This window comes from Pseudopodoces humilis, chromosome 12 (genome assembly GCF_049639895.1).
Source record: "Pseudopodoces humilis isolate 2021_Gansu_Grassland_sample_001 chromosome 12, ASM4963989v1, whole genome shotgun sequence".
Classification (NCBI taxonomy): Eukaryota; Metazoa; Chordata; class Aves; order Passeriformes; family Paridae; genus Pseudopodoces; species Pseudopodoces humilis.
Window position 1 is genome coordinate 4,203 of NC_142211.1, and position 26,435 is coordinate 30,637.

At 45.0% G+C, this 26,435-nt stretch overlaps 1 long non-coding RNA gene across 1 annotated transcript; it reads right to left on the reverse strand.

The window, feature by feature from the left end:
* Positions 1-315: 315 nt before the first annotated feature.
* Positions 316-2,738, reverse strand: LOC148183256 (uncharacterized). The gene is made up of 3 exons (XR_015773608.1): positions 2,553-2,738; positions 1,140-1,244; positions 316-344 (listed from the first exon to the last, which is right to left on the reverse strand). It is a non-coding gene; the product is annotated as an uncharacterized LOC148183256 (long non-coding RNA).
* Between the last annotated feature and the right edge of the window lie 23,697 nt (positions 2,739-26,435).

The window sequence follows — 26,435 nt, forward strand, 5'->3', positions numbered from 1 at the left end:
GAGATGATATCCCCATGACAAATCTTTATTGTGCAACTGCTGCTCAAAGCTTTTATTACCTTCCACAGACACACGGCACAAAGAATTAAACATCGACAGCGGCTAGATTGACGGGCAATAGACGAAATCCATTCAGTAGCAATTTGTACATGTGCAGCAACTCCTGTGGTACCAAAACCTTAGCCAGGTGGCCAGCCCAACTGACAGCCACCCAGAACGGGTAGATGTATGCGATAGACAGGCTGCCCACCCTCAGGCCCTTCATCCACAACCATCCGGAATCCATTGGTCAGGCCCAGGTGAGCAACACACATCTCGCCAACAATCATTACATGCCCAAGAAGCTGGAGAAGGAAGTACAAACTCATAAATAGGTAAAATAGAAAGAAAAAAGGAACATACAAGTAGGGGAGAGGACAGGAAGGGAAGGAGTGAGCAGAGAACCACCCAGAGAAAGCAGCTAACAAATTCCTAAGCAATTCAACTCTTGCACTTCAAATTAATGTCTGTCCAACTGCCTGCAACCAACACTTTCCAAGCAAAGCTACAAAGACCAGTTATGCACACTATAGGGGGAAAAAAAAGCTAGGCAATTTTTTTAAGACAGACAGCAACAAGCTACAAAACAGAGAAGCTGACTTTGTCTCCAGGTTAAAGCCCCTATTGTGTCTTCAGGCAACATAAGCAATCCTGGTAGAAAATAAACTTTAGGCTGCCTTTTGCATGGGTTGACAATGTCTTTGAATTTGACTTTCATACCTAAAAGCAAAGCATCCAGCACTTGTCAACCAGCTTTGTCCTTCCTTACCCTTGACCTGCCAAAAACCCCAAGCCCTCTTCCCCATGTTAGAAATAGTACTATTACTCTAAACCATGACAATAGGCACCAGACCATACTCCAAAAAAACACTGCATTTTGCACCAGAAATAAATACCCAGGGACCAGCACTGCTTTTTATTACAGCTTTTAGTCAAAAAGCTCAACTTCATTACAAGCTAGAGGCAAAAGATTATAGCGCCACAAAACAAAGTACACTATTGTGTCCTATCAAGAGGGAAAGGGGAGATGAGAAAGTCTAGGTAATGATGAACTAACTAGAGGTACAGTTTAGCATAAAGAAAGCTTCCAGAATACTTACAGATTCACCAGAATCTTCTGCTTCAGACAACCCAGTAACTGGCTCCTTAGGCATGACTAGGAAAAGCATCCCAGCTTGGGGTGAAAGATCATGGAACATGAGTCACTGGAGGAAGAGTAAACAGTTGAAACACAACTGGTTTCAGAAAAAGGTAACAGCTTAAGCAAATCAACCTGCCCCACTGAACTCCTAGAGAAGCAGATTACCAGATACCCCAAATACAAGCCCGAACACTGATTTTTCTTGTGTGATAGTAATGATTTCTATACTCAAAATACAGTGTATTTACAGAGCCCATTCCAGAAATGGGATTCAGCATGCAAGATGATGGAGGCAAGAGATGAGCCACTACTTTTGATTAGCAACCTCCAGTATGTTTTAATCCTAACAAGTTTTTCTATTGGATGTGGTTCTCGCAGAGGCAGGATACAAATGACTTAACTGAATCAGCAAAGAGTTTAGTGACGTGGAAGAGCAGTAGCCATTTATTTCCCACAGGACAGGGAGCTCAAGTATCGAACAAACACATAATGACAGTAAACCTGTAAGTGCATAGGATGAGTCTGTTCTATATTACATGCAAACCCTACCTTCAAAAGCAGAAGGCATCCCTGTTAACCTTCAGCATTTTAATAACTAAATTATATGAGATACTAACTTAAAGTTAACATCGTGAAGGCAACGGCTGCATTGTTTCCCTTCCCCCCCTTGTAAGCAGCTCACTCTCGTTGCCAGCACCCGTGAACTTTGCAAGCATGCTGTTATCACGGTCTCACTTCCCCACAGAAACAAGATCTGGGAAATTTTTGAAGTCTGCAGGATGACCCGTTTCTCAATTGTTTTCTTAAAAAGAGAAACCAGAAAAACCTGGTATTCCTTGTCTAGTCCAGTTTAGGGTTCAGAACCAAAGCCCAACACAGCAGAGCTGTGAAACCTTTTTGATACTATTACGAGACATATCGAGACCTGCATTTTTCCTAAGCAAACCAAACTCATTATGGTCATTACTCAGATATTCACTGTTCACACACACACAAGGAATCCCCGAGGAGACTGAGTGTGCCTAAAATAAACTTTCAAAACTATCATCCTATATGAGGTAGCAGACTGCACGACTCGCACTGCCAAAGATATATCATGCAGAAAACGTCTGCGGCTGACACCAAGTACGCTACTGTCGGAGGTCCTTCTCTACGCGCGCACACGACACGGTGGGGGTGGGATGCGAGGCGAGTCCGGACAACACCAGCAACCCAGTACGCCCGCGGCAGCCGGAGGGGTGGGGGTGCGGCACAGAACAAGCTTAGGGGATGGTGCAGTAGAGAGCGCCACAACCCAGAGAGGCCCCGTCCGTCCCGCGTCCCTGCACCCACCCGCAGCAGCAGCAGCGCCGCCGCACGCCATGACGCTCACCCGGGTACCGCGCACCGGGTGTCCTGGGCTCAGGGAGAGGGAGGAGGGGGAAGGGAAGAAGAACCGCGGACAGAGCAAAGCCGCGGCTACCTCCTCGTCGCTAATGGTACCGGGGAAGTGCTTTGCCGATGATCTTTAGGAAGACAATAATGGCGCCACTAGACCGGACAACCCAGCATTCCAATACTCTCGTCAGGCAAAGACAACGCCCAGTACCGTCCCCGCACTTCCTCCACTCGGACAGGCCCTCCGCGGCTCCCATTGGGCCGACAGATCGCCGCCGGCCGATCACTCGTCTCGATTGGCTGTCTCGTCTGTCGTTTTAATTTGTCTCCGCCCCCTTAGCCGGTCCGCCCTCGTCGAGCTGGTGCTTACCGGGGCTCAGGGAGTTTGCTTGCCCTCGGGGCGCGGAGGGATCCGACCTTGGCCCGCGGAGGGATCTTTCTGTATAGTGCTGCGACCCTGAGGGCGGGCTATGAGGTCGCAGAAGAGGCTGCAGTAGCTACAAGTACTATTTCTTGTTATTTGTTATAAGTCCACCCCAAAGGTGCCTCTGCCTTTTTGGTGCTGCTCCCTCCAGTCAAATGACTGCTTTGGGCAGGGCAGGCCTGACCCTAACTTTTCAGGACATTTCGCAGAACCAACAGAAGTTGCTCTCCATTGTTTGCTGAAAGCCCCACTTCCGTTGCAGACATTTCTATGCTGCACAACTCCTGGAAGAAAATACAATACAAAGCTTGCGTTTGGCACCACTGGCTTCAGGACTCAAAATCAGATGTGTCAGGAAAATTAATCCACAAACACCAGAGGTTTATGTCCAAAAAGGAGACAAAGGAGTCCTTTTACTTTATTCGAATAAAGGGAGAGGCCATGGGGCATTCCCCTGGGGTCTCAAATATTTGGAGGGCGCAGCCTCCTTTTTATCCTAATTCCCAGCCGCTTGTCCCTTCTCTCTTTCCCCATAGGCTGAGGTACTTGAGAGGTACAGACTTCTTGGAATGCCCGATACCCGGAATACCTCCCCCCCCCCCCCCCCCCCCCCCCCCCCCCCCCCCCCTCCCCCATGCATAATCCGTTCTTAATTCTTAACTCTTGTGGAATTCGTGGTGCTTCCTCAATGCCTCTTTCATCCTTCAGTGGAATCCATCCCATTGTTTCTGTTATCTCTCAGTGTTAGTTTAATCTTATCAGCAGACCCACAGCTTGTTTGTAAAGACAAACCTGTCATTCCTCTCAGATGTATGCTAAGATGTCTTTTAGAAAAATAGGAAATGCCCCCAAGTGTGGTCTGTGGTTCCCTGCACCCCCGGGGACAGTGAGCACTTTGAGTGGTCTATACAACTGTGTCTTGGTTCTAGAAGACAGGTGTCTGCTAGGGAGGGCAGGAGCCTCCCTTGGGATGAAAGAATGTAGACCCCCTCCCTCCGAATTATTATAATTTTGAAATCAAGGGGCTTTCAGGCAGAGACCTGGGGATAGGAATAACAGTTCTTTACTAGCATAACCAGGCAAACAAACAACAATAACTACAGCAATAACAAGAAAACAGAACCAGGGACCCCGGGACAGCCTTCTCGGCTGAGACGGGATGGAGGAGAGGCTTTGTTTTCACAAACCCCTCGGGCAGTCAGTGCCGGTGCTCCTGCAGGGCTCTGAGGAACACTCAGCTGGAACAGCAGGGATGAGCTGAGATCCTGGGCTGGTGGATGAGGTGTATCAGCAGCTCCGCAGCGGTGCCTGACATTGCCACACGTCCCGGCAGGACAGGGGGTGCGAGACCACCAACGAAGGGGGAAAAAGGAGAAGAAGCAGCAGCTCCGTCTGGGTGATGGCGATATTCCCTTCTCTCTACCGCAGCAGCTCCACGCCCCAAAAAAAGAATGTCTCTCCCCGAAGCCGAAGAAAGCCCACCCAAACTGTCCCCACCCTCCTTTCCTGCCCCCTTCCCCCCCTGGGCCCGGCCACTCTTTGTCCTTTGTCGAGCACCCACTAAGTACCCACAGTTAGGTTGTCTCTGCAACTAATGGGTAAAAATTCCATGGGCAAGCCAGAACAACAAAAAAAGGACACCTAACCCTCAACACTATCCACCCCGAATTTTTTCCCATACCAAAATGTTACATCAAATATTAAACCTTTAAATTATACACAAACACACACTACTTTAACTATATACATATATACATGCAGATACAGATACAAGTACAGTGTCATGGGTAGTTCACCCTAAAACCAGGTCCCCTTGAGGTATGCACCGGGTCTCTTCATCCTTTTGCATCACCCACCAAGTGCAACCCGGTCCCTGAGCAAAGACAACCCCACGGATTGGACTGTCTTTGCTGGAGGCAGAATTAACCCAAACAGTTTTTCCCAGCATACCTCTCATATGTACCACTGGAACCTTATCTCCATCTGTCGTTCTAAAGGGCTCAGATTGGGCAGGGCCTGCTCGGTTAGTGGAACCTCGGGTGTTCACTAACCATGTGGCTTTTGCTAAATGAATCTCCCAGTTCTTGAAAGTTCCCCCACCCAGTGCCTTTAAGCTGGTTTTAAGCAGGCCATTGCACCGTTCAACTTTTCCAGCAGCGGGTGCATGGTAGGGGATATGGTACACCCACTCAATGCTATGTTCCCTAGCCCAGGTGTTTATAAGGCTGTTCTTGAAATGAGTCCCATTGTCTCCCTTGTGTTGCCAATCTATCTTTGACACTTCTATCTTTGCAGCCTGATCCACCTGCTCATTGTTTCGGTGCTCTTCATTAGCTCTATTCTTGGGGACATGGGCATCTACATGACGGACTCTCACAGACAGTTTCTCTACCCTGGTGGCGATGTCCTTCCACTCAGCAGCCCAGATTGGTTTTCTCCTACACTGCCAATTGGCCGTTTTCCACCTTTCCAGCCATCCCCACAGAGCATTGGCTACCATCCATGAATCAGTGTAGAGGTAGAGCTTTGGCCATTTCTCTCTTTCAGCAATGTCCAGGGCCAGTTGAACAGCTTTGAGTTCAGCAAGTTGGCTTGATCCACCCTCTCTTTCAGTGGCCTCTGCGACCTGTCGTGTGGGGCTCCATACAGCTGCTTTCCACTTCCGGTTCATCCCTACAATGCGACAGGAACCATCAGTGAACAGAGCATAGCGTGTTTCTTCTGCTGGCAGTTGGTTGTACGGTGGAGCTTCTTCAGCTCGTGTCACTTCTTCCTGCTCCTCTTCATCAGTGAGACCAAAGTTTTCACCTTCTGGCCAGTTTGTAATTATCTCCAAAATCCCAGGGCAATTTGGGTTTCCAGTATGGGCGCGCTGCGTGATGAGGGCAATCCACTTACTCCATGTGGCATTGGTGGCATGGTGGATAGAGGGAACCTTTGCTTTGAACATCCACCCCAGCACTGGCAGTTGGGGTGCCAGGAGGAGTTGTGCTTCTGTGCCAATCACTTCTGAGGTGGCTTGAACTCCTTCATAGGCAGCTAAAATTTCCTTCTCCGTGGGAGTGTAGTTGGCTTCGGACCCTCTGTAGCTTCGGCTCCAGAATCCCAGTGGTCGGCCTCGAGTCTCCCCAGGCACTTTCTGCCAAAGGCTCCAGGACAAGCCATTGTTCCCGGCTGCAGAGTAGAGCACGTTCTTCACGTCTGGTCCTGTTCTGACTGGGCCAAGGGCTACTGCATGAGCAATCTCCTGCTTGATTTGGGCAAAGGCTTGTTGCTGTTCAGGGCACCAGTGGAAATCATTCTTTTTTATGGGTAACCAGGTAGAGAGGGTTCACGATCTGGTTGTACTCAGGAATGTGCATCCTCCAAAAACTTATGGCACCTAGGAAAGCTTGCGTTTCCTTCTTGCTGGTGGGTGGAGACATTGCAGTGATCTTATTGACGACCTCATTGGGAATCTGACGCCGTCCATCTTGCCACTTTACCCCCAGGAACTGGATCTCTCAGGCAGGTCCTTTGACTTTGTTCTTCTTGATGGCAAAGCCGGCTTCTAGCAGAATCTGGATGATCTTTTCTCCTTTCTCAAATACTTCCACTGCTGTGTTCCCCCACACAATGATGTCATCAATGTACTGCAGATGTTCTGGAGCCTCACCCTTTTCCAGGGCAGCCAGGATCAGTTTATGGCAGATGGTGGGGCTGTGCTTCCACCCCTGGGGCAGTCGGTTCCAGGTGTATTGCACTCCCCTCCACGTGAAGGCAAACTGAGGCCTGCATTCTGCTGCCAGGGGAATGGAGAAAAATGCATTGGCAGTGTCAATAGTGGCGTACCACTTCACTGCCTTGGACTCCAGCTCGTACTGGTATTGAGAGACGGCCAGCTATTCACCAGTCTTCATAGAAGTAAACGTGAACGCCGTTTATTTCTATCTTTAGCGCACCTTTTATAGGGTTCTACAGGGTCCGCGGGCTAAGCAAGTTAGTATTGGCTAACACACAGGTTTACATCTTTTCTCCTACACACAAGGATATTGTTTTGCTTTACTCTCTCTTCTGCAGGAAGGTTTCAAGGACTTTAGCCTTTAATATCACGACTTATTTCAAAGACTGGTTTGTGCAGACAGGCGTTTACTAATATATAAAATATAGCAACAATTCCCCCTTTCTCTTTTTGCGCAAACCAGGCTTTGGATGTGACTCATTCTATACTTTTATGAGGACAAGATAACATACAACTTAGACTGTCATCCCAATTAACACTATAAGTAAAATCTGTCCCACTTCAAGCACAAGAGACCTCAACCATCCAGTGATACCCCCAGCTGGCGAACCAACTTCCAATGGGGTCACTATCTTCTTTCAGGGCATGTAACCCATCCTGTAGCTGTTGTAGTTGCGTATGGATGGAAGCTGAATGATCAGTAAGATTCAAGCAGCACATGCCTTCAAACTCCTCAGAACCATGTCCTTGTGCTAAGAGCAAAAAGTCAATTGCAGCTCAATTTTGTAATACTGCATGACGTACACTACTCACATCGGCTGAAAGCTCACTTAACATTGTGGATGTTAAGTTCAATTCTTTCTTAGTCTAACAAGAGAGCCTTTTTAGAGTTGTTGAGCCTTAATTCATTCAGGCTTCACTTTGACTGTTTGATGTTTTTTATTTTACCAGCTACATTCAGCAATGGATGCAAGCTTGGATAGAAACAAAGTTAGTTTCCCAAGATAACAGGGTCCTCTATGTGGATTAGCAGGAATTCCATTCCATGCTCTATCTCCACAGATTAGGAATATGGAACTAGGTAATCACTTTGGTAATTGTCCTGTGAGATTGAACCGTGAATAAAAAGCTTTACTTTCAGTGGTAGTAACGAAATCAGCTATAGGGTTGACTGAAGCCCACTGCAGCATTACTTTGTTAGAATGGCTTTTTGTTTGGGGTTCAAACATTATCCATCCACCTGAGGTATTGGTGGAACCTAACAAATCCAATTCTTCTGGGGGCTCTATGGTAACATTAAGAACTTTGATAATTTTTGCTTGTCAGCAGGCTTCAAGTTGTCTTAATGTGAAACCAACAGTGCGATTGCACTCTTACAACATTGCCAATTGATTCAGTCGAGTCTCATTACTAATCAAACCTTTAAATGCTGGAGGATCCCATTCAGGGACTCCTATGAGACAGGTGCGAAAAGGATCTCCAGGTGTGGCTAGGCTCAAACACATTGACCTTTGGCCAGTTCAATGTGCCAGAGTGACCCATATGTTCTGTCGCTTTTGGATGTTAGCAGACAGTTGGTCAGGACTATACACAGCACAATTACCATAAGCAGTTGGTTCCATGTAAATGACATCATATTTGCTAACTCACAGCTAAAACTGTAACGTTAAATGAACTTTCAAAGATGCTTACACTAGCTCTTGTAGGGGGAACACATATTTTATTCTAACATAACAATTACTACACAGGTTAAACTCTTTATCTTAAACTATTATCTAACTACTTTTAACACATGTGCTCTGGTATATACGTAGTCTAAGCGTGAAAGCAATTTGCTGAAAGAGTAAACACACAACTACAATTTGCTTTATATACAATTAGATGGAGTCTCTACACTCTTTTAGATCTTCTGCAGAATTTCCCTCACAAACAGACTATGATTTAACACGATTCAGTCCTGGAACGTTCACTGCTCCCGTGATGTCAGCTGGCAGCTGATCGGTGACTAAGGGTTTTGATGTTCAAATTGTTCTTCACATCCTTCTAAATCTTAAAACAAAGGATACCTGAAAAATTGGTAGAGACACAACATCATAAAAACAACATAAAATTTCTGTTGTCAAACTGTCTGTGTAGTGTTCAGACACAACTGTGTCCTGACAGGTTCACTTCTGATCCATGTCTGGAGTACCAAGGTTGTGTGGTGACTTCTCTGTTCACTGGATCTCATGTTTTCAGAGGCAGACAGTCTGGTCAGATGAACAGGTGACCTTTTTGAACCTGTCAACAAAACACAGACACTTCTCTCCTTGAAGGCAATGAGTCATTTTGGCTTAGATGCGGTGCACCCAATTGTAAATTTAGATTATATGATCTTTCAAAATCTTCGATGTAAATATTTCATTATTGTGGTCCAAATTTCTAATACACATATTGCACTAATCAAATGCTTTTAGGGCATCAATTCCCCCCGTTTTGTTTTTTTTTTTAATAAAAATGAGATGTACTTCTGTTATAAACATCAATATCAACACAAAACCATGTATACAATGATTAAGAACTTATAACAGTTAAAAATCAATCAAATTATAAACATTATTAATAACATATGTAATATAAAACTACTATTAATTACTAAAACACTGCACCAGCATCCCATAGTTTGCAAACAAACAGAAACAAAAAATCATCAGTGAAGGACTGGATAACCACCTCCGGAAATGATTCTCCAAGCCCACCTCAAAATTGATCCAGCTGTCATATTAACAGGGTCAAATTGCTGAGTCAAAAAGTGACTCAGATACTGATTTGGTACAGAAAACATCTGGATCTGTTGGCAAACATTCTGTCCAGGTAAAGTCAAGGCTTGGCGAGGGCCTGGCTTTAAACTGGAAAGATGCCTCTTAACATATTTCTAGAACAAGGTTCTCAATAGTAGCAGCTATGAGATGCTTACAGCACAGCAAACTGTTGAAATGTATTTGTACAAAGCAAATGATCAGAAGCCTTAGGTACCAGACCAATTAAACCATGCAGCAGTTGGTTTAATCTGAAGCCTCTCCCATGGCAGCTGATCCTCAGCAATGATACATCTTCTTAAAATTCTGGAAACACTGAAAAATAAGAAAGCTATAACAAACAAAAACTGCAGAGATTACAACAAACAATAGAACTCCCGATGAAGTCAAGGGTGTCACAGACTGCATTCACTTCTATTCACAAGCAGGTGTTCATCTGCGTTCTGTCACAGCTGTTTCAGTTGTAGCTGTCTTCCTCTCTCTAGGATAATAACTATACTTTGCAATTTAAACAAGTGTCTCCAATAAAACATAAAACAATTTAAATTAAACAATATTTAAACTTGCTAAAAATTAATTATAACAAAAGGAAATAACAAAACTTAACCTTAAAAGAATATCCAAGTTATAAAACTTAACTTAAAAACATTCAAGCCTAAACATAATAAAACTGGACTATTCTTAATTCTATTAACACTTAATCTATGTTAAATAAAAATGTAACTTAATCTTATTCTGTTACTACAAAAAGGCAACTATAAGTTTGATATATACCTTTTAAACACAATATAACAATAACATGGATTCACTATAAAGATTATAAAAATGTAACAAATCCATCACAATTCTATGTCATCTAGCTTTGAGAATAACCCACAATAACTGCAAATGTTACCAAAAATACTTATTCATGGCAGAAATTTGCCTAGTATATGCTCAAATTGGTTGGGATTTTAAAGTGCAATGTTTCTAGAGAAAAACCACAACAACACAGGATTTGGCAAGTTGCCATTCAGCTTTTGTAGCACTTTTCAGAAGCATCAAGTCCAATTTTTAAACTAAAATCCAAAATCCAAATTGGTATATATGCAGTTATATGTGTTTTATATAACAAAAGGACTCACATTGAAATTACCTTATTAAAATTGTGGAAAAAACAAGCAAATGGATAATACATGCTCTAACTTAACTTTGTCTAATTCTCTTCTGTTGATAACATTAATTGGAAGGTTTTCCTAGAAGCTGTAAATCATACCATAGTTTTAACCTTAGGTTTTAAAACTAATTATTGCAAGGTGACTTCTGTTAATATTCACCTTAAACACTTTTTTTTTTTTAACTTTCAAAGAATCACAATAATTTCTCCTTTCTCTAGTAAAACTCTAAAAACTGCAACTGCATAAACTCATAATTACTTAGAACACAAAATTAACTCTAAAAGCATATATAAAAACATTTTATAAAACCAATGAATCATGACTTTTTAACAAACTGGGTACTATCCCAGTGCTTTTTCTTAGAGAGGGAGTGGGGGGGGGGTGGACTGCCCACCCTGCTGCTGCTCTCTGTTGCTATCTTTCTTCACATTCTCTACATACTCTCACAGAGAGGAAAAACGGAGAGAAAGAAAAGAAAAAACCTCACAAAGTTAACTTTAACAAATGCAGGTTTTTTTCCTCTCAGTTTCTCTCTCGTTGTTTGCAGATAGAGGAAAATGGGCACGATTTTACAGTAGCAGGTGATATTACACGAAAAGTCTCTCAGGGCCAGGTGCTAACAATGGTGACCATTGCAGTTTATCAACTTCTAATTACAGTGATGAATTTTGAACTAGATACCATATAGTTCGCGATTTTTTAGCTATTTTGTCTCTCTTTGAAGCTGTCTGAGCCACCTGTTTCTGCTCAACTGTTTTTGTAATTGTTCAGCGTGGCCTTGGAACTTTTCTTGCACTGCCTCTGCCCCCAGGGAGCCTTTGTTCTCTGCTCACACCTCAGTGCTCCCCCATGTCCCCCTGGTTCGGGTGGAAACCAATCTAAATTTGGCTTCTTTTCTTCCAGGGTAGTAAAGCTGGAACTTAAGTAAGGTTGTAGTGTTAAAATTGACTCCAAAAGTGAAGCAAATAGTTTAGGGCGTATCACATCCTGTCATAATTGAACAGATTCTGTTCGTTGTTTCAGTGTTTGCTGTGGAATTTCTTTCTCATTATTTTCTTCTCCCTAACTCTCCCTCCCTCTCTCCATGGGCAGCATAGAGAATACAAATAAGCAGTTTTTCACCGCTGTAAATTTCACATCCATGCGAGGGCAAACGACGGCGGGGAAGGTCACGACCCCTCTACTACGCCCCCGCACCTCGGACTCCCCCCCCTTTATTCGCGGGTCACCTATCCAGTACCAATCCAAGGCAGCATCTATCTGCACTCAGATCCGCTTCACCAACCTCGGTCCAAGGCTCCGTCCCACCGTGCGTGGACCATCGAAGCCCCCCTGCCCACAGGGTGTCCCGTTCGAAGCGCTAAATATTGAGAGACCCCCCAGCTATTCACCAGTCTTCACAGAAGTAATCGTGAACGCCCTTTATTTCTATCTTTAGCCCACCGAGACGACTTAATCGTGTCTGTCCTGCACGGTACCTTTACTGTCTTTCGGCACTCGATTTCCAAAGCTTCTGCCTTGGAGTCTTACCCCTTACCCCTTTTTGAAAAAGTAGGAACCACTCAGGAGAGTCGAGTTCTAACAACCCCGCCCTGGTGGCAAGTATTAAGAGACGGCTAGTCAAATCCTGTTCTTTTTCTAGACACTTTGTACACAATCCCTTAGGTTTGTACCCTCCCCAACAGTGGATAAAAAATACAAACCATTTCTATAACTGACTGAGAAATCACTAGCTAAAGCAAAAACATATGGGTGTTGTTATAAATGCAAAGGCAAATTTAGGTTAAATAAAAGAACAGTTTATTATAAAACAATTTTTATAATAAAAATAAACAATGAGGAAAAACCACAATAAAATAAACAGCACAGCGCTGGGTGGACAGGGGTCTATACCCAAAGGTATAGGTGTTCCCAAATCCACGAAGGAGGGTAGACTGTCCGGGGTTTTTATAGGGATTTTGTGTCCTGAGGCCAAAACTCTGAGCAGTTACTGTTCAACAAAGAGTTTAGATGGCTGGTTGAATGAATTTCCTGGAACCGTGGAACTGAATCAATAGACGACTGGGCAGAGTCCTCTCGTATGTAAAAGTTCTGAGTGCTTCTTGATTGTATCTTCGGTTGGGCTCTCAGAGTGAAGTATCCAAGTCCGGTGTGGAGTCGACAGATATCTCGGCTGGGCTTCCACTTATTGTCCGGCCTGTTTGCATCTTCAGTCGGGGTTTGCAGGGAGGGGTGCCCAGGTGCGGTGTGGAGTCGATAGCCATCTCGGCCTGGCTCCTTTCTTTGTTTAGCTTAATCGTTCGTGTCCTGCTTTTTCTTTCAGGCTGATGAACGTCGCCTAGGGTCGTTACCGCCTGAATGGGTAGTTACTGCTGGGTTTGGGGGAAATTCTTCGGCCACACTATATTTTATATACTTTTTATATTGTTACAAATCTAGTTATATACTTATTTATTCTTTCACGAAGTTTTTATCCAAGGTTACATTTATCACAGTCCCCCGCCTAATAATTTCACATTAAAATTCGTGTTATTTCATTCATTTCTAGTGAGGGAGAACTGCGTAGTTTTAACTATATTTGTCTTATTCCCAGTCTGTAAGTGAATTCTCACAGTATTCTTGAGAAGGTTTGTTTTTATATTCAAATTTCTTTAAGGCTTCAACTGCCTTCTGGTTCTCTCTTTTCTCCTCTAACTTCATTAGTTTAGAGAAAAGAGTGGGTTTCCCTGGTGCTTTTTCTGGGTCAATTGGAAGAGTGGCAATTTGCATTCCTTGCACAACAGAATGAATCAACCTGATGAAGCAAGGAATCAAACACGGGAGAAAGATGATTCCGGCAATTGAACAAGATATAAAGAACACTAACTTTTTCCACCAAGCCCCCTGTCCAAATATCTGGTCCCACCAGGAGGCTTGCAGAATTGAGTTCCATTTTTGAACGGGCACATGTGCTACCTTTTTTATTTCGGCAGCTAGTCCTTTTATTGTCTCTCCATAATCATCTATTTCCATGCAACACTCGGATTCATTGTATTTACCGCATACTCCTCCTTCCTCGGCTAACAAATAATCGAGAGCTAATCTGTTTTGGTACACAAAGGCTCTCATTTGTGAATGTTGCTTTGCTAGGAGTTCTAGGGCCTCCGAGGTGTGGTTGGAAACCACTTCTACTACCGCTTGTAACCTGATAAGTCTGTTGAGAAGGTAAATGGGAGTCCTGTAACCCCAACTGCCATCGTTTGCCCAAGTGGCAGGCCCATAATACTTAATGATCCTTTCGGCAGGCCATTCTTCTTCTTTCCATTTCTGACTGCCTCCTGCCATGGGTAGTTCCTGTTTTAATTCCCTTTTTTGTCTATTTAATGTTTCAAAGAGGGGAGCTCCCAGCAATTTACTTTCTGTTCTGGGTAGAGTAAAGAAAAAGGGTCTAATTATTCCGAGAGTGCAAGACCCCTTCCATTTCTTAGGTAGTTCACTATATGCTTTCTTGCCACATAACCAGTAAATGCCATCGGGAGCTTCCCAGCCTTTGTTTGTTCTTGCCGGATCATCCCAATATTCTTTCAGGCCTTCTAGTGCTTGGAAGGGATTGGCCCCAGAGCTTTTGTACCAACATAGTTCAATTATTTCAACCCATTCGCAGTGATTACCCCGGGTGCGACTCCAATAGCCCGCGGGTGGTTCAGGTTGCCAAGTTTTTGATTTACTGTCAGAATTCACTGTGAGTGTGCTTACACACGGGATATAGCCTACTAAATCAGTGAATTCTTTTCCTTCTCTGCTAATGCAGACGGTACCGATTATCCTTTGGTCTATAACCCATCCCTCTGGTCTTCGTTTTGTTTTTGACATTTTAGAGCCTTCCCATTTTAGGAGTTGCTCTGGGGTGAGTCCCTCTCCCTTCCAAGGCCACCTTTCAGCCGATTTTAAACCGCCACAGATCCAACAGTTAGATAGACCTAATTCTGTGGCTATTTCTTGCATTAGATCTATGAAAAGATTCTGGTTGGGGGCTGGCAATCCCCAATTGCTGTATTGTCTCTCTAATTGCTCATAGTGCTCACTAAGAGAGTTAAGCCTCTCTTGTTCTAGTCTCTTTTTCCAAATTTCCACTTCTCGCCTCTTTAATTCTAGGGTTAGTTGTTTTATTTTGTTTTCAGGGTCCATCCCTTCCTCATCTCTGGAGAAGCAGAACACTTGGTCGAATTGCAAACATACTCGGTCATCATCACTTTTTAACAAATCAAGAATTATCGGTTCATTACTAAAAGAGGCTTTCTCTTCATGTTTTAAATTTTTACCTTCCCAATACACTTTCCCCCCTATGGTACACATTTTTAAGTTTGCTTTATTGTAACATAAAGGGTTGACTTTATAATATGCTAAAAAGGTGGATTGTCTTTTTCCTCCTATCCAGACAGTTTTGTTACATTGACTGCAGATTGGAATTGGAGGGAGCATTCCCACTTCTCTCCTATACCTGAAGTGGGTAGCTTTAGTTTTTCTTCTCATAGGAGTTTTAGACTGCCCGTCCTTAAAACTTGCCCTTGAGTGGTAACACCAGACCTCCCCCTTTAGTTCACAGAGATTATACCAAGTGCCGTTGGATAAACAAAACCCCTTTTGTTGTTCTGGAGGACAGTCAATTATTCGTCCGGCATCTGTGGCAGTCTGACACTGCTCACACTTCCCTAGGGGACGCTCCCCCAGAGGTACCTCGGGACTCATTCCCTTGGTCAAGCACATGGCTAGATTCAGGACTATCAGGATTCCCCATCGGTGTATCCCTCTGCCTTGCCCTTCGCCCGTATAAAAATATACGGCGGGGATTACCATCTTCCCGGCAGCAAGGATATTCTTCAGGGGCCCTTGTAGTCCTTATGGCGTACCTTCTTTTGAAAGCAGCCCACCGAGACGACTTAATCATGTCTGTCCTGCACGGTACTTTTACTGTCTTTCGGCACTCGATTTCCAAAGCTTCTGCCTTGGAGTCTAGCTTCCCTCTTATCCCTTTTTGAAAGAGTAGGAACCACTCAGGAGAGTCGAGTTCTAACAACCCCGCCCTGGTGGCAAGTATTAAGAGACGGCTAGTCAAATCCTGTTCTTTTTCTAGACACTTTGTACACAATCCCTTAGGTTTGTACCCTCCCCAACAGTGGGTTACCCAAATCTGGTTACAATAGGCGCACTTAAAATGTATAAAGGGAAAACAATCACACTCAGGGTTGATACAACTTATCTGGTCGTCACTGGTCATTTGTGGTGACGCTGAAGCCTAATTTTCAGTTCTCCCAGAAGGGTGGTGACTTTCCACTTGGAGGTGTCGTATTCCTTTACTTTTTTTGCTCGAGATGAGTGCGTCCAACCTCTTTCTGCGGTCCGGACAGCTGTGTCTGTGGTCAGGAGAACCAGGAAAGGTCCTTCCCAATGGGGGGTGAGGGGAAGCTCCTTCCAAGCTTTGACGAGGACTTTATCCCCAGGCTGTATCTGGTGTATTGCGAATCCCAGAGTGGCGCTTTGGGGGATCAGTCCTCGTTTTCGCAATTCCTGTAAATTTTTGTTGATAGCAATGAGATATGGTTGTATTTGCACATCCTCCACTTGAGGGTGTCCTACTGGCATTCCATGTTTGTATGGCATCCCATACAACATTTCAAAAGGGGACAGACCCGTTTCAGAATGGGGCATTGTTCTAATATTTAGCAAAGCAAGGGGGAGACACTTAATCCATGACATTTTCGTCTCTATCATGAGTTTAGACAATTGGGATTTAAGTGTTTGGTTCATTCTTTCCACCTGCCCTGAACTCTGAGGATGCCAGGGAGTGTGGTATTGCCACCTAATACCCAGGGCCTCTGAAATTTGTTTTATAATTTTTGAAGTGAAATGAGTTCCTTGATCCGAATCAATACAATCCAGTATCCCATACCTAGGGATGATTTCTTCAAATAGAATTTTTGATACTGTTTGGGCTGTAGCCCTTGCCCTGGGAAAGGCTTCTACCCAGTGCGTTAGTTTGTCAACTATTACTAATAAGAATTTATATCTACCGATTTTTGGTAATTCGGTGAAGTCCACCTGGATCCTCTCAAATGGTCTGTATGAGAGAGGACGCCCTCCCCAAACAGTTTGTTTGGAGTTGGATCTATTCACTTTTTGGCAAACCACACACCCCTGTACCTCTTGCTTGGCAATTTCAAAAATCCCCTTGCACCCGAAAAATTTCAGGAACTGATCGGCCAGTGCCCGAGTTCCCCAATGGGTCTGTTTGTGTAGTCTTTGTAATACTCTCCTTGCCACTCCCTTCGGGATTAGTTCCCTCCCATCAGGTAACCACCATTTTCCCTGTTTCATGACTCCCCCTATTTTCTTGAATTCTTCAATCTCTTTCTCTGAAGGGAGCATGGGGATTTCAGGCGATTCCTCCGGAGTCACCTCGGGAATACTTACGGTGAGCAGAGCTGCTCGTTTTGCCTCTTTATCGGCTAGGTTGTTACCTCGGGTTTGAAACTGCAACCCTGTCTGGTGTCCTTTTACATGGACAACTGATATTTCTTTCGGTTCTCGGACAGCCTCTAGAATCTGTCGGATTATTTCCCCATGAATTAGGTCTTTTCCTTTAGTATTTATCAGACCTCTTTCTTCCCAAATTTTCCCAAAAGTGTGTACCACACCGAAAGCATACCGTGAATCTGTGTATATGGTCCCTCTCCTTCCTTTCAACCTCCGGAGGGCTCTCAGGAGAGCATAGAGCTCGCAAGCTTGTGCAGACCAACTTGCTTTCAAAGGACCAGATTCTACAACCTCCCCGGATGCACCATTTATTATCGCATATCCTGATTTTCTTTTTCCCTCAATAATTTTCGAAGATCCATCTACAAACCACTTCTCTCCCCCTTCCAACTCCTGATCCTCTAAGTCCGGTCTTATTCTGGTCTGCAGCTCCACGATCTCAGAACAATCATGTACTAATTTCTCTAGAGGTTCACCGAATAAAAACTGAGCAGGATTTTGTGCAGAAGTGGTTTTCAATTCTAAACCGGGTGAGCTGATTAAGATGGCTTCATATTTTAGAAGCCTGGAATCAGTCAGCCACTTCTCTGCTTTTTGCTGCAATATGTTTCTCACATCGTGGGGAGTGTAAACTACCAGGGGAGCCCCAAAAGTTATTTTCTTCGCTTCTCCCACCAACAGAGCCACTGCTACAATTGCTTGTAAACACGTAGGCCAACCCCGACTGACTGGATCTAAGATCTTTGAAAGAAACCCTATAGGCTTCCTTTTGCCTGCCCATTCCTGAGTCAGGACTCCCTGTGCTGTTTGTCCACTCACATCCACAAACAACTGGAATTCTTTATTCGTATCTGGTAGAGTTAGTACCGGGGCAGTCATAAGAAGAGTTTTTAATTTCTGGAAATTAGACTCATCCTGTTCAGTCCACTTCAGCCTGTCAGTGTTTAATCTTTCATACAAAAACTTCACTTTTTCACTGAAACCCTCAATCCACTGCCTGCAATATGCCAAGAGCCCTAGAATTTGTCTAATTTGCCTTTTTGTTTTTGGTGCAGGCAATGCAAGGATGCCTGCTACCCTCTCTGGGTCCAATTTTTTTTTCCCTTGAGATATCCAATGTCCGAGGTATTTTATTTCAGGCTCTGTGAATTGCAGCTTGGATTTTGAGACTTTCAAACCTTTCTTTCCTAGAAAGTTTAACAAGGCAATCGTGCTTTTCCTCACGCTCTCTTCAGTCGGTCCAGCTATTAGCAAGTCATCTACATACTGCAAAAGCTTTGTCCCGTCCTCAAGAGCAAATTGGGTTAACATTTGTTCTAAAGCTTGTCCGAAAAGGTTCAGAGACTCCACAAACCCCTGGGGGAGGACCGTCCACCTTAGCTGTTGCTTACGGTTTGTATCTGGGTCCTCCCACTGAAATGCAAAATAATCTCTACTCCTTTCATCCAGAGGGCAAGTCCAAAAAGCATCTTTCAAATCAATCACACTATACCACACATCTTCTGGTGAGAGTCTATTTAGTAAAGTATAGGGGTTGGCCACCACCGGGAATCTAGTCCGGGTCCTAGCGTTTACCGCTCGTAGGTCCTGGACCAATCGGAAGCTGCCATCCGTCTTCTTTACAGCCAGGATGGGGGTGTTGTGTCGAGACATGCAAGGTTCTAAAGTACCCCCTTTTAGGAGGTCATCAATTATTTGTTTCAACCCCCTTCTCCCCTCCATCGGGATGGGATATTGTTTAACCCTTATAGGGTCCTCAGAGTTCTCGATTTCTATTTTGATAGGTTTGATATCTAGCTTTCCTACCTCTCCCTTTGAATGCCATACTTCAGGGTTTATTTTCTCCTCATCTTTAGGAGTCAACTTAAATATTTTCACCACCAATTCAGAATTTTTAATCATGATATTAATTCTTAAAGCGACAATCATGTCCCTTCCCAACAAATTGTAATCTGCTTCTTCCACTAATAGTAAATTCCCTAAGCAAATTTTATTTTCAGATTCTATTTCCACATCTTTTATTACAGGCACTTCAAAGGGGTCTCCCTTTGCACCGATTACAAAAACTTTTTCTCTGCTAGCCACACATCCGTATGGTAATTTCTGCAGGGTACTTCTCTCTGCCCCAGTATCCACAAGAAAACTTACCTCCTGTCATAGGGGTCCCACTTTTAATTTTATCAAGGGCTCCTTGGATGTTCCGGTCCCCAAATTAAAGAGCCCCTGACACCCCTAATCCTCCTGAAAAATTTTCTCATCTTTTATTCTTTGTCTACAATTCCGCTGAACGTGTCCTACCTTTTTACAGTAGTAGCATTCAGGGGGTTCTCTCCGTGGGGCCGGGGCTGCCCGGTGAGAACTTCGACTTTTTCCGGGTAGTGTTTTAAACTTACCCTGCATCTGCTCTTGTTTCTGGACCTCTTTCACTGCAGTTACTAAAACCTTAGCTTGCAATTTCTGCTTCTCATCTTCTCTCCTCATGTATACTTTTTGAGCTTCCCTTAGGAGCTCCTGGAGGCTTTTATCTTGCCACCCCTCGATCTTTTCTAATTTTCTCCTAATGTCCTCCCAAGATTTAGCAACGAATTGTGTTTTTAACAGAACCTCCCCCACAGGAGAGTTCGGGTCAGTCCCAGAGTAAATCTGTAAACTTCGCCGTAATCTCTCGATCCATTCAGTGGGTGGTTCCTCTTTCCCTTGACACTCTCCAAAAACTTTGCTAATATTCTGGCCCCTAGGGACCGCTTCTCTTATACCTTGTACAATTATGCTCCTTAAATCCCTCATGTTCCGTCTGCCTTCCTCCGTCTGTGCATTCCAGCTCGGGCTTACGCTAGGCCATTTCTGGTTACCTGGCGTCCCCTGTGGATTGCGTCTGTCCCAGTCTCTGATACCGGCTTGTTTAATCATCTCTCTTTCCTCCTGATTAAACAATGATCTCAGGATTGCCATAAGATCGTCAAAGGTATAGATACTACTCCCTAAAAATTCGTCTAACCTCTCAGCCACACCAAAAGGATCATCCAACAACCGCCCCATCTCTTTTTTAAATGCCCTTACATCTCCAGAGTTAAGGGGTACATTTACAAAACCGATCACTCCCGGGGCCGTCGGTACTTCCCTAAGAGGGAACAACCGGTGCCCCTCTTCACTCTCTCCCCATTCATTATCCATCATTCTCGCTTTCAAACGGGTTCTACTTGCGGGAGGGGAGTTGGTGATTGTGGGTTTCCTCCCCGTTATCAATTGTGGGAACTCTGCCGCCACCCGGATGAAGGGAGGGATCCCCTCCGTTGTATGAGAGGGTCCCGGTTGTGGCGGCTGGACCGGCAAGGACGGATAGGGTGATCCCCAGCCTTGTGCAGGAGAAACCTCCGAAGAGGCTGCTGTGGCTACGGTGTTTGCAGGCGGGGAAAGGGGAAGGGCTGCCGGTATCGCTGCCGGCCCCGAGTCTCCCGCTTGAGACACACGTATCTCAGTGGGTTGGTCTCGGGGGCCCAAGGGTGCTGAAGGCACCACTTGATCTGCAGAGGAAGGTCCCGCCGGTCCACGATATGGGGGTGGTAAGTGATCGAGGGGTTCCCAGGACTCAGCTCTCGACTCACGTTTTTCTTTTTGTTTTATTGGAAATAGCCCTACTCTGACGTTTACCCAGAGCTTAGCATATTCCCTCTCCTCAGGATCTGAGGGGACCTTGTTCTCCACATAGGAGAATAACTTATTACACGTCCATTTTTCAAATGTGCCTAACACTGGCCAAGTGAGATGACTTCTCAACTCCTGTCCTCCCCAAACCTCCATACAATAGTGTATCAATTTTGCCTTTGATTTCTCCTTCCTCTGGGGACAATCTTCCCAGTGTTTTAGCATCCACCCCAAGGGACTTTCCAGCGGGATGTCTGGTGATTCCTCCCCCTGATCGGAGGAATTTTTCCCTGTGCTTCTTCTTTGAAGCTTACTCTTTTTCTGCCCCATACTTCGCAAATATATTTTCTTACCTGTCTTCGACTTCTCCGTGTGTCGGTATCCGTTTCTGCGTTGTGTACTTACTCTAGGAATCAAAATTTGCCGATACTCACCCTTCAGCGAGCTGAGCTGAGATCTCTTGTAATCGGTACTTTTGATCCTCTTCCGGACCTCTACCTGGGTCCGTTAACTAAAAGGGTTTACCAGTTCCCGAGCTCGACAGGACGTATCCTTCCCCTTTTAGTTCCTTGCGATCAGTCCCCCGAGACACCCTTTGGCCTCAGGTTTTTACAAGTGTGTGTCGAGAAAAAAAACTTTCACTCTGGATCGCTTCCTTCGCGGCCGGCCAATTCCCTCACGGGAGGATGGAAACACGGCCTTGAAGTCCACACTCGCCCCGTGATCAGATCACGTCTCACACACTCGCCCGATCGCCCACTCAACCAGCAGTACTTACAGCTATTTTCCTGCGTGGGTGTCTTTGTGCACAACAGACGTTTTACGAGCAAAACAAGCCGCGGCTTCCCGAAGGCTCCGTGCCTTCCCGAGCTCTCCGATCCGGATCCTTTTCCTTTTTATTGTGGTTTTTTTATCTCAGCCTAAATTTGGTTCGGATGTCGGAACGAACTACGGGGGCTCTCAACTCACCAGGCCGCCAAAATCAGCGGGGGTACCCTTCCTGGGCAGTGAGATTCCCCGCAGTTTCTCCGATCCGAGTCACGGCACCAATCTGTTATAAATGCAAAGGCAAATTTAGGTTAAATAAAAGAACAGTTTATTATAAAACAATTTTTATAATAAAAATAAACAACGAGGAAAAACCACAATAAAATAAACAGCACAGCGCTGGGTGGACAGGGGTCTATACCCAAAGGTATAGGTGTTCCCAAATCCACGAAGGAGGGTAGACTGTCCGGGGTTTTTATAGGGATTTTGTGTCCTGAGGCCAAAACTCTGAGCAGTTACTGTTCAACAAAGAGTTTAGATGGCTGGTTGAATGAATTTCCTGGAACCGTGGAACTGAATCAATAGACGACTGGGCAGAGTCCTCTCGTATGTAAAAGTTCTGAGTGCTTCTTGATTGTATCTTCGGTTGGGCTCTCAGAGTGAAGTATCCAAGTCCGGTGTGGAGTCGACAGATATCTCGGCTGGGCTTCCACTTATTGTCCGGCCTGTTTGCATCTTCAGTCGGGGTTTGCAGGGAGGGGTGCCCAGGTGCGGTGTGGAGTCGATAGCCATCTCGGCCTGGCTCCTTTCTTTGTTTAGCTTAATCGTTCGTGTCCTGCTTTTTCTTTCAGGCTGATGAACGTCGCCTAGGGTCGTTACCGCCTGAATGGGTAGTTACTGCTGGGTTTGGGGAAATTCTTCGTCCACACTATATTTTATATACTTTTTACATTGTTACAAATCTAGTTATATACTTATTTATTCTTTCACGAATTTTTTATCCAAGGTTACATTTATCACAGGTGTGAAGTACAAGTCATTAGTAATTGTTCCTCTAGCAGTGTTTAATTAACAATTATAGCATTCTTATCTAATTTTACTTGGCATATCCTATTGCCAAAAGCAGGTAACAATATTTTCCACAAATGTTTGTGTACACAGAACTGATTATTACCTAAATAATATTGAATTAATGATCCGGCCATCCCACCATCATGACAAACAATACTGTGGTTTGCCTTTTGGGACAGGAAAATGGTTGCATTGATCTCACTTTATTTAAAGATACCATATGGTCCCCAATCAATTGCCCTCCCATACTGTAAGAATTGTTGTGGCCGTTGTTCTATACATGATGACCATTCCAAACGCCGTATATTGGAGATGGGTGTAAAATGACATTTGGAGAAATGAGGTGGAGTGTCATCTACAGATTTGTTGGAGGTAGACAGAATGGCTGGCAATGTAATAGCAGACAATTTTTTTGCATCCTCTGAGTGTACATATATTAAATGCAATTGCATGGAAAAGTTAGACCAAGGTAAAGAGGTACTTGTTCGATTCCATGTTAAGCATATAGGTGGTAAATCAGTAACAAAAGTTTGTTAATACTATATGTATCTACAATATCCTGATCCAGGGGTATGACAGCTATAGCTGGTCTATAAGCTGCACAGATAATTTGGCTTAACAGATGCCAGCTCAACCAGCCTAGCTCATTAAGAGAAACAAGTCCCCGGACACCGTAACAATAGGTCAGATTCAAACCCGAACATGGGACCTCAGCCAATTCCTTTGGAGCATGGATGCACCCATATCATTGGCCAGTGAACTGGGTGGAGTTGACACCTTTGACCAATCATGTCTGTAAGCGTGGGAAAATGGAAAGCTCTGTAAAAGGAGTCGCCCAACAACACAATTTGGCTGTTACTGCATGATCTCGGTGTGTTTATGGTGCATCTTTGTCTCTGACATCTGGTAACCACCGACGCGATTATAACAGCTGCCGCAGTATTGCGGGGAGACAGGGCAGCAGAATTTACTGTGGGCAGCCGGTAGGGCCGCAGAGAGTGGTGGATCTTGCCGTGGGCAGTGGAATTGCTGCTGAGTCCTGGTAGACCAGCAGATATTGCTGCAGGCAGCGGAGAGTGCTGCAGAAGGAGGCAGAGTGTGCCATGTGGGTCCGGACACACACACCCCCCCCCCCCTTTTTATGAAAAGAAGATGCTGCTGGGATGGGAGCAAGGGTGTCCACACCAGAAGACCCCATTCTGAAGGCATGGACTTTCTAAAAAAGAGAGGGATCAGATACAACAAGCGGCCTCTACTAGCCCTGCTGACATAGTGCGAGGGCCACGATTTGGATATGTCTGAAGGGACCGCCCTAGATTTAAAAACTTGGGAGTGAGCTGGACAATATATACTTGCCGCAGCTTCCATTGGCGACGATACAGCCATCAATGTTATAAAGGAAGATTGTCCTGGACTTACTAAAACAACTAAAAAATAAGTGGGACGCGAGGACAGCAGAGAGGATGCAGCGGGCATCGCCAGCCGAGGAGCGCGGTAAAAACGGCAAAGGGTGAGGTGGCGGGAAGTACAGATGTTGCACCAGGAGCACGGGAGAGAAGGATGGGTGGAGCGGCCACTCCGTGCTCCACCGCCCCGTGTTCTGCCATGCCAGCAGAAATCCCTGCTGTTCCATGCCTTGCCGTTTTTCTGTGCTCTGACACTTCGGCTGAGATAGCCGAAACCACGACTGTCCTCCGCAAGATGGCTGGTTGCTGCGGAGTTGCCCCTGGCTGCTGCCAGGCAGCGTTCGCCCGCCGCAAGATGTCTAAGTGCTGTGGACCGCCTGGCTTCCGCCGCAAAGAAATATCTGCTGCTGGCCCTTGCCACTGCCAAGCAGCTTCTGCCACTGAGCCGCACTCTGTGATCCCCCAGGACTGTGCTAGCTCTGTCACCGCACCGCAGGGACACTCGGCTCCTACAGAGACAGAGCTCCCTGCAGCTGTCCCAACTGCGTCTGCGTGGCTATCCAATCAGTGCGCGCTAGGCCCACACGCACTCCTTGCCAACACAGACGTGCCCTGACCGCCTCCTTCCGGAGCCCATAGGTCCAGCTCTGAGACTGTATCTCCGACCCCGCCTTCGTGGGGCGTGTCTGCGCCTTTGACCCAGCCTTCAGAGGCAGGTCGGGGAGAAGCGTCACCAGGAGTTCCCAGAGACGTAACAGCCGGAAGCGGTGCCGCTGTTCCGAGTGCCCTGCAGCTGCCGGAGCTGGACTTACCCCTAGATTATATACCAGCAAGGGACACAAATGGAACCCGCAGAGCCAGCGACATCGTCCCTCTGCGAAACACCACGAGTTTTCCCTAGATTATATACTGAAGCAATAAAATCGTTGACAAAGGACTCTCTAACTATTTAAAGTTAGGGAGGGTATGTTTATTAATATTACGGCCGGGCGACACGCCGGAGTTGTCTCCGAAAGATGTGTGCGCCTCCCACTACCCCTTATTCTCTATTCCCCAAAGTATTACATATGCATAAGGTTACACAGTACGCCTATACATATTAATTGCCTGACTCCACCTGCTCTTGTGTCATATGGTAATGAATTCCATGCCCCTCTAGGCACGCTCAGTTCTTCTTTTAAAATGGGTCTGGGGTCTTTTTAATGAAATCTTTCTTTTCCTTGGGCTTGAACTTTTCGACTGTGTCCTGTTGGCAGTTCTGGTTCTTTTGTACACAGTCCAGATCCCTTGCTTGCAGGTGTAGACATGGTTCTTTTCTCTTCCACAATACTCCATCCTTCTTGTCTCCTTCTACAAATACAACTTAAGACAAGTGGAATGATATATATCCTTGGGCTATTAATTTCATTTTGGCAATCCTTGACTACATTTTTTCTACAAGCAAAAGATATGTACCCTTGTTTTTAACTAACTACACCTAGTAATCATTAACTACCTATATTGCTCCTACCTTAAATTTTCGTATGTTTCTTTTACTTTAAATTTTTAAAGTTGTTTCTATTCTAGTTAAAATCTTAATTTCCTAATTTTCTTAACTCAGTACTGGCAAGGGATGCAAGGGATCTCAGCAGAGAAAGCCAGAGCCATCATCCCTTTGCAGAACACCGCAATATTGCAGCTGTGGCTTTGTTGCTGACAACCCTGCCCAATCCTGTGAGTCTCTGGCAAAAGGTAAAGCAAGCGGCTATTGTGAGTGGGGACTACGAAGAGGCAGAACTAATTGATGTGCCCATGTCAAGGAGTTGGGAGCCTGAGGATGGGACAGTTGCCATTTATCCAGTAATGAGGCAACGGAACTACTCCTGACAAGTATACTCCTTTTCAGTGGTCAGTTCTCTCTGAACTGCGTCAGCTTGTGGCCAATCATGGTTTGGGTTCTACTGCCATTGTTAATATGCTACGATTCCTAACCACCAAGGAAGTAACTGCCTTTGATATAAAGCAACTGGCAAAATTAATGTTTACAACCATCCAATAAATGGTATTCAAATCTGCATGGGAAAGCAGCACTGAAAAACAGGAGTTAAAAAATCTAAAGGTTCCACGAGAGGACCCATGTTATGAGGCAGGGGTCACAGCTATTAGGACTACCACCAGTGGGGGATCCACGACTCCAAGCCAGGCTGCATCCATTAATACTGGCGCAGGTGAAGGAATTGGGACTGCAGGCACTGTTTAAAGTAACTAACATGGCAAACCTGACCCAAACATATTCCATAATCAGACAAGGAGTTAAGGAACCATATCTACAGTTTATAGAGAGATTACAAGATGCTATGGAAAAACAAATTGTTGAGGTCAGAAATCATCTAATT